We start from the raw sequence: 7725 nt of genomic DNA, 5'->3' as shown, positions 1-7725 counted from the left end.
TGCTATTGGATACTTTGCTGGAACACAGTAAAGCTGTGGGTTGTGGGAATGACCCATAATGTTTTATTTTAGGGTCTAGATTTATGCCTGAAGTGCACTGCCATGTAAATAATTTGCATTTACTGAATATGTAGTGACTGAGTACCACTGTTCAAACGTTGAATAAAGAAACAAACGAATTTTTGCCTTTTGTTTTTTATTAAAACCACTTTATAGAACATCACATCAGTTACAATGTAGAATCAATGTCATTTATAGTTTACAAATGACAAAATGTTTACACAAAATCATGACAGCGTTTACATGATATTACCAACTACTAACACTACTTAATTTACTGTATCTTTTGAAAAATTACCGCTATTTATACAGCGCAAGACTTAAGAATATTTAACAGGCACAAGTTTCATTTTTCCCTGGTTTTACTACCACACTGTTCACCAAAACGCAGCAAACCTTCACCATCTTATCCAGAAGGGTCACATCTTCACCCTCACATGGAAGAAGTAATCTGATTGGCATGGCGGTATGTTTGAAGCAGGGATTTCGGAGTGCCCCTTGTGTAGCGCTGGAACCCAGTCACGATGTGTTTCATCCATTTCATAGGCTGGTTTGCCTGCAATAATGCCAAATAATTAGCAACTGTATAAATAGAACGTAGTTCTGCAAAATCACTCATTAGGATGTTTGTTCTAATTTGCTATGACCTCAGAGTGCATCGAAAATAAAACTAATAGGCTATAAAGAGTGATATGAACTGTTGGATTGTGTGTCCACAGGTGTTTTGCGTCACAATAAAATGACGGTAAAAGGCTCCGCCCACCTTCTATCCATGTCTCACCATGCAACGACTTTGTGAATGGACTGGACAAGTGTAGTGGTAGAGTCCTCCGTCAGGAATAAGATATGTGTGTCGACTTTTTATTCTCCCTTAAAATTATTATGCCATAACGCTGCACAGAGCAGCTCTGCTAACATGAACATATTTAGAGCTTACCGGAATGAAAATGTCTGGAGCACCAACAGATATTTGGAGATGGAAGAGAGCTGGATATCAGCTCGTCTCACAGCTGCTATCCAGACTAGACGTCTTCTTTTGGTAACATCTGATACATGAGCTGCCTCATGTTGCTTCCAGGTGGGGAAAGAATGAAAAGATAAACCATTTCAAGCTTATTCCCTTGTCGGTCGTGCAATCTAACATTACAACCGACCGCACAGCAAGAAGGAACCATAGCTGGTGTTATCCGTGTGCTTTCGCTCCTCTTCCGCTAGCGCTTTGTTTGGGCCAGAAACATTGTTGAGTCACTTCCGGTATTTCAGACAATCCCTTTCCGTCAAGAGCCACTTGTTAATTTGTTGCGGACTTGTTATTTTGTTGTCAATTTTTTTATTTGCCTTTTTTTATGTAGAAGTGTTTTCTAAAATGTTATTTTGTTGTCTATGTTGTAAATGTGCTTTGCACTTCCCAGCCACCATACGTATATCTTCTTTTGTGATAAATAATCCAAGTGTAATCTACAAACGGTGAGTTTGCCTATGGCAACACAAATAAAATGACAATAATATCAATAAAAGTTACTCTCGCACTTCAACAAAACAGCATGTCTCCTGTCCGTCTGTGTACATCAACAAGCAATTGCTGTCGGTTGCATAGCTCCGTGCTGTAGGACGGTGAGCTCGGAGCTGTAGGACGGTAAGCGCCGTGCTGTAGGACGGTGAGCTCGGAGCTGTAGGATGGTGAGCTCGGTGCTGTAGGACGGTGAGCTCGGAGCTGTAGGACGGTAAGCGCCGTCCTGTGGGACGGTCAGCTCGGAGCTGTAGGACGGTAAGCGCCGTCCTGTGGGACGGTCAGCTCGGTGCTGTAGGACAGATAGCTTTACTGTAACCCGGGTTAAAAAGAAGAATGAATAGTAAAAGATAAGTAAAGTCTAAGAATATAAATACCAAGAGTTAAATTCATTTGTTCAACTTTCTTGTACATTAAAAAGATAAAAGTTCATGTAAAATGATTAAAAACGTGTTTGCATTGTTTAAAATAAGTTATCTTTCTTTTCTTGTGAATTTCTTATGAAAAGTGTAATTTCCTACGGGGATATGGTCTGTGAAGGTAACACAGGGTGGAGAAGGAAAAAGGAAAAAGAGAGCGCGAGGAGAGAGGGTGGTGCGTGAGTTACACGGAGCATGTGGAGAAGTTAGCTTGTTTTTATGTACTAGTAAGTGTGTTTTGACTTTTCGGAAAGATAAGACACAGTGTCGGTAAGCTAGTGACATAACACGTAAAGTTTCAGCGTGAGTCTGCTGGACTGTGTGTTTTGTTTCCTGCGGCCGTGCACGCATTGAGTAAAAGTGAGGCTAACCCAGCCGTTCGCTAATAAAGACTACTCTGCCGTTTTGCTAAAGTTGTGGAACGTAAAAAAGCTGCAGAGGATCGTTACCGAACTGGATAGCGACAGACGGACCCCAGATAGTCACTCTGAGTGCCCGCGTCACTCTGAGTACCTCTGGCAACGTGGGAAGCTAAAACAGGTAGCTTGTGGAGATCACGGACCCTCCTCATCTTTGTGCTACTGCATTCAATTATTTTATCACTGGTGGTTTACACTGTATATGAGGAGATTCTGTGTACAGCTGGTAAATTGCTGTGTGTGTTTTGCTTTGCCTGAATACTGAAACCTGCCATTTTATTATTTTATTGTTTTCATTGTTTGGCAAATTAAAGGAGGGTTACATTTCTCTACAATGTGTATGACATGATTTACTGCACTGTAGACACTAGTGTTAATTTTCGCGTGTAGTGGTACTGTTAAGGAATAAGCTTCATTGATCCCAAAAAACAAAAGAGAAGTTAATTTAAGAATATCGTACGAGAGTACACCATGAAGTCTTTCTTACCAATGTGTATCTGGTATAATTGATGAAGGTAAATGCTACACTGAAGGTAATGTTTCTCACTTGGTGCCTAAAGCGTTATGTGCAAATGCGTATGTTACTGGTATTGTGTCTCCCATTGTAATTGTTTTTGTTTTTATACTCATGTATAGTGTATTCTGGTTTGCTGAAGGGCACCCGGGGAGTTTTTGGTGCTTATACACTTATGTCTTCTTTTGTGATAAATAATCCAAGTGTAATCTACAAACGGGTGAGTTTGCCTATTGCAACACAAATAAAATGACAATAATATCAATAAAAGTTACTCTCGCACTTCAACAAAACAGCATGTCTCCTGACCATCTGTGTACATCAATAAGCAATTGCTGTCGGCCGGATAGCTCCGTGCTGTAGGACGGTCAGCTCGGAGCTGTAGGACGGTAAGCTCGGAGCTGTAGGACGGTAAGCGTCATGCTGTAGGACAGTCAGCTCGGAGCTGTAGGACGGTAAGCGCCGTGCTGTAGGACGGACAGCTCATAACGCACAGGAATACCAGTGTGGAGCTATAGAACGAGGTGGAGACAGGCCAGCCCGGACGCTGCTCGACAAAAACCCAATATTAACATACTTCATACTTCACTAGATAGAAGAGGTGCAAGGAGGAAGTCTCAGACCTACTCGGCTGCTACAAGCATTACACCCTCGGACAAATTCCACGAGATAGAAGACCTGCGAGGAGAAAGTCTTAAAGCTCACAGCAACCCAGTACTGTACTTCAACTAAAGAGCATATTAACATCCTTCAGTATTTACTAGACAGAAGTGCTGTGAGGAAGAAGTCTCGGAGCCGGCTTGAAAACAAATCCACTCAGCTCCTGCAAGTATTACACCCTCGGACAAACTCCACGAGATAGAAGACCTGCGAGGAGAAAGTCTTAAAGCTCACAGCAACCCAGTACTGTACTTCAACTAAAGAGCATATTAACATCCTTCATTATTTACTAGACAGAAGTGCTGTGAGGTAGCAGTCTCGGAGCCGGCTTGAAACAAATCCACTCAGCTCCTGCAAGTATTACACCCTCGGACAAATTGCTGGCAGCACAGCCTCACTGGTGTGAAACCACGATGTCTTACCCAAACGCGTGGCTGAATGGATTCAGTGACAGCGCGGTGCGCGCTCTCATTGACATGAAGAATTTCCTCTACTGGCTGAGCCGCAGAGTTTTCTGCACCTGCGGGCAAATTCTGTATTCGGTCACGACCAGGCTTCCACCTCTGACTCTGACCATTCAGCTGCCTGGGATCACTCTCACGTTACAGAGAGATGGCCAAGTTCGAAGGATCACTGTTGACCTGCCCCCTGTGTGACGGCTGAACGCAAAGACGCATGGAGTTGGACGTCCAAGCATTATCCGTGTGCCCGGTTTAAAAGAAAAGTTACCCACGAGAATTTGTCTGTTAAGTTTCAGAGTTTTCATAAAGTGATGACACAGATCAAAATATGCTCTCAACTGTAAGAAGGACATCTTTATTTATTATAGCACACACGCAGAAAACGTGTGCGTTATTGCAGAGAGTATATAACGCGAGGTGGAAATAGCGGATAAGATGCATTGTGATTGACATGTGATGCGCATGTATATGCTGGTGATCGTCAATAAAGCTTCTCTCTCTTGCGAATGAGTTCAAGTGAGAAAATGGATTCAGGCTATTGTGTGTTTGTAATACTCTGATAAATATCAGTGGTATTTGTTTGTTTTTTCATGGAATAAGTTAAAGATAAAATTACAGTTCATGGTGAAGCTAAAACTTGCATAAATATTTGATATAAATAAATGTATTAAAATGCATAAATAGTTGTGTTTAAAATCAGTTAGTTTAAAACATAATTTCATGGAATGTGAATTTCTTTAAAAAGAGAAGAGGTTTAAAATTATTTTCTTACGCTATGTTACGTGAGTTTATGACCTTGAGTTTTTTCACTTCCGGGAGAAGACTCGAGAACAAGAGAGGAGAAAAGGAGTAATGTGCAAATGGCGTAGACAGAGCAAAGACTCCGGGACTGCGTATCGCACTGTATACTTGAGTGCATGTTGTTGGGTTGACAATAAAACTCTGCTTGACTTGAATTAAACTTGTGCATTAGCGAATGAGGAAATGAGCCTCTACAGGCCTCAGACAGCATGTTAAATGTTAACGTTCATGACAGTTTAATTAGAAAAAGACCAAACAAGTATGGCTTGTTTGGAAGGGCCAGACCTCAACCTGACTGAAATGCTGTGTATAAAGGAATGCTTGCAAATGTCATTGAATTGAAGTTATTGCTGCTAACTGCTGGTTCTGTAAATGACTGAATCATAGAATGATTACAATATCAAACTAAAACAAATGCCTGAATCCTAAATTGTGGATATCCTATTGTGGTGATCTAAAATGTAACACTAAATGTGATTAAAACACTAATAATCTGGACACAAAATACATATGACTCCATAACAAAGACAATTCATTCTTGAATGAAGACATTGATCAGACATATTTAAAATGCAGCCAATTGTGTTTATTATTAAATTATTGGGAAAATAGAAAGGGAGGGGTGGGGGGGGGTCAAGGAAAGGGATAGAAAGGAGGAAAGAGATAGAGGAGAGAAAACCCCAACAATGCCCCCTGAGCAAGCACTAGGCGACGGTGGATAGGAAAACTCCCTTTAAAGGAAGAAACCTATGACAGAACCAGGCTCTAGAGGGGCAGTCAACTGTCGGGACTGGTTGGGGGGTGAGGGTGAAAAGAGAGAGAGGGGGAGGGTAGAAAGGAGGAAAGAGATAGAGGAGAGAAAACCCAACAATGCCCTCTGAGCAAGCACTAGGCGACGGTGGATAGGAAAAACTCCCTTTAAAGGAAGAAACCTATGACAGAACCAGGCTCTAGAGGGGCAGTCAACTGTCGGGACTGGTTGGGGGGTGAGGGTGAAAAGAGAGAGAGGGGTAGGGAGATGGGACAGGTGTTAGGAGTTCAAGGGAGCTAGGGGGGGAGAGGTGTCAAGGTGTCAGGAGAGAGGGAGAGGGCAGGAGAGGGGAGGTCAAAATTACGATGGAACAGAGGTGGAGGAAGACGAGGTGACATCAGCAGTGGAAAAACCAGACAAAGCATGAGTGTCCTTCCTCCAGAAGAAGCGGAAGCGTTTCTTCTTCTTTTCCAGGAGCTTTTCCACGAGAACCTTTTTCTCTAGGATCAGGTTTCTCAGCTGATCGATTGTTTCTGTATTCTCCTTCTCAAGTCTCCTGCATGTTTTCTCCACTTCTTCTAATTCAGCTTGTTTGTCTTTGAGCCTTTCTTTCAACTCATTAGAAGTTGCCTCCTGCATTACCTTTGCCTCCTGCATCTCTGTATAACGCTCTTGTAATTTGTTGTGAGCGTCTTCTAACTGTTGACCTTTCCTCTCCATTTCTTCAAGTTTGCACTGCAGGTCTTCATTTGTTTCTGGAGTTGCTGCTTTAGCACCTGCACCTCAGTGTTTTTGCACTTCAAGGTGTTTGAAAGTTCCTTGAGTTCAGTGTTTTTTGTCAGCATGTCATTGAGCTGACTCTGCATCGCTGAGCATTGTTTTCGCAGTTTCTCCTTCTCTCCTTCCATTTCAGTTGCTTTGTAGTTCATTTTCTTGTAAAGTTCTTGCAGCTTTTGGTTTTCCCTCTCAAAGCCCTGGAGTAAACGTTTGTCTTCTTTCTGCTTTATGTCCTGTTGTTCTTTCTCTTGAAGCAGCTCTTGATATTTCTGCTTGTGCACTGCAGTTTTATCAAGTTTTACTTCCAGGACTTGGCATTTTTCCTCCATGCTTTGGAGTTGGCACCGCATGTCTCTCTGGTTTCTTTCCAGTTGTTCTTTTTCTTGAAGAATCTGGTTATTTCTTTGCAGTGCTTTATCAAGCTTTGTTTTCAGCTCTCTGTAGTTTTCCTCCGAGTCTTCAAGCTTGCTTTCTTTCTGTTTGATCGGTTGTTGCTTTTTCTCTTGAAGCAATGCTTTGTATTTGATCCCCAAGTTTTGGAGTTCTATGTCCTGCCGTTTCTTCTCTTGGAGGATTTCTGTATTTTTTTGCAGAGCTTCATCAAGCTTTAATTGCAGCTCCCGATCCTTTTTGTCCTTGTCTTTCTCATTTTTCTTCTGCTGGAGGATTTCTTTGAGTTTTTCTATTGCTTTATCAAGCTTTGCTTTGAGCTCAAAGTTCCTTCCACGCACGTCTAGGAGTTCCATTTCTTTCTCCTTTTGAATATCTTCCTTTTCAAGAAGCTGGCTGAACAATTTATTGACTTCAGCGCTCTTTCTCTCATTTTCTTCTCTGAGGAAGATAATCTCCTCTTCCAAGCACATCTTCTGTACTTGAATATTGTCTTCTTGAGCCAGAAGAGGAGAGCTGGGCTTTACTTTTTCTTTTCTTGTGTGTTTTTCAGAGACATGATGGAAAGTGTAAAAAGTCACTCTGAAAAGGATCCAATTGTTTTGAAAGGCTTCTCTCTCAAACGTTTCAATGCTGCGAACATAAATGCTGCGAACAACGAACTAAAAGTTGTTGCTTCTCACTCCTATTTATGGGTTTTTAGGATCAAAGGATCAAAGTGGTGGTAAGATTCTAAATGGGCGTGGAAGCCAAAGAGGTTGTCACATGACATTTCTGGGATTTTTTACTTGGACAAATTATCACAACAGTCCCCCCCCCATAAGAAAACAGTTACAAATCATTATCCTTCTTTTTCAGCGGAGCCTTCTCCTCTTCAACACCCACAGTATCCTCTTTTGTTTTCTGAATCAAATAAATCAAACAGCATGTGATTAAATAAGAACTGTGTTGCACAAAAACACC

At 41.7% G+C, this 7725-nt stretch overlaps 1 long non-coding RNA gene across 1 annotated transcript; it reads right to left on the bottom strand.

The window, feature by feature from the left end:
- Positions 1–436: 436 nt before the first annotated feature.
- LOC112846207 (uncharacterized) lies at positions 437–1619 on the bottom strand. The gene is made up of 2 exons (XR_003219061.1): positions 998–1619; positions 437–616 (listed from the first exon to the last, which is right to left on the bottom strand). It is a non-coding gene; the product is annotated as an uncharacterized LOC112846207 (long non-coding RNA).
- Positions 1620–7725: the final 6106 nt, after the last annotated feature.

This window comes from Oreochromis niloticus, linkage group LG3, assembly GCF_001858045.2.
Source record: "Oreochromis niloticus isolate F11D_XX linkage group LG3, O_niloticus_UMD_NMBU, whole genome shotgun sequence".
In the NCBI taxonomy this organism is placed as follows: domain Eukaryota; kingdom Metazoa; phylum Chordata; class Actinopteri; order Cichliformes; family Cichlidae; genus Oreochromis; species Oreochromis niloticus.
The sequence above is the reverse complement of the archived record's forward strand: the minus strand, read 5'-3'. Positions and strand labels throughout refer to the sequence as shown.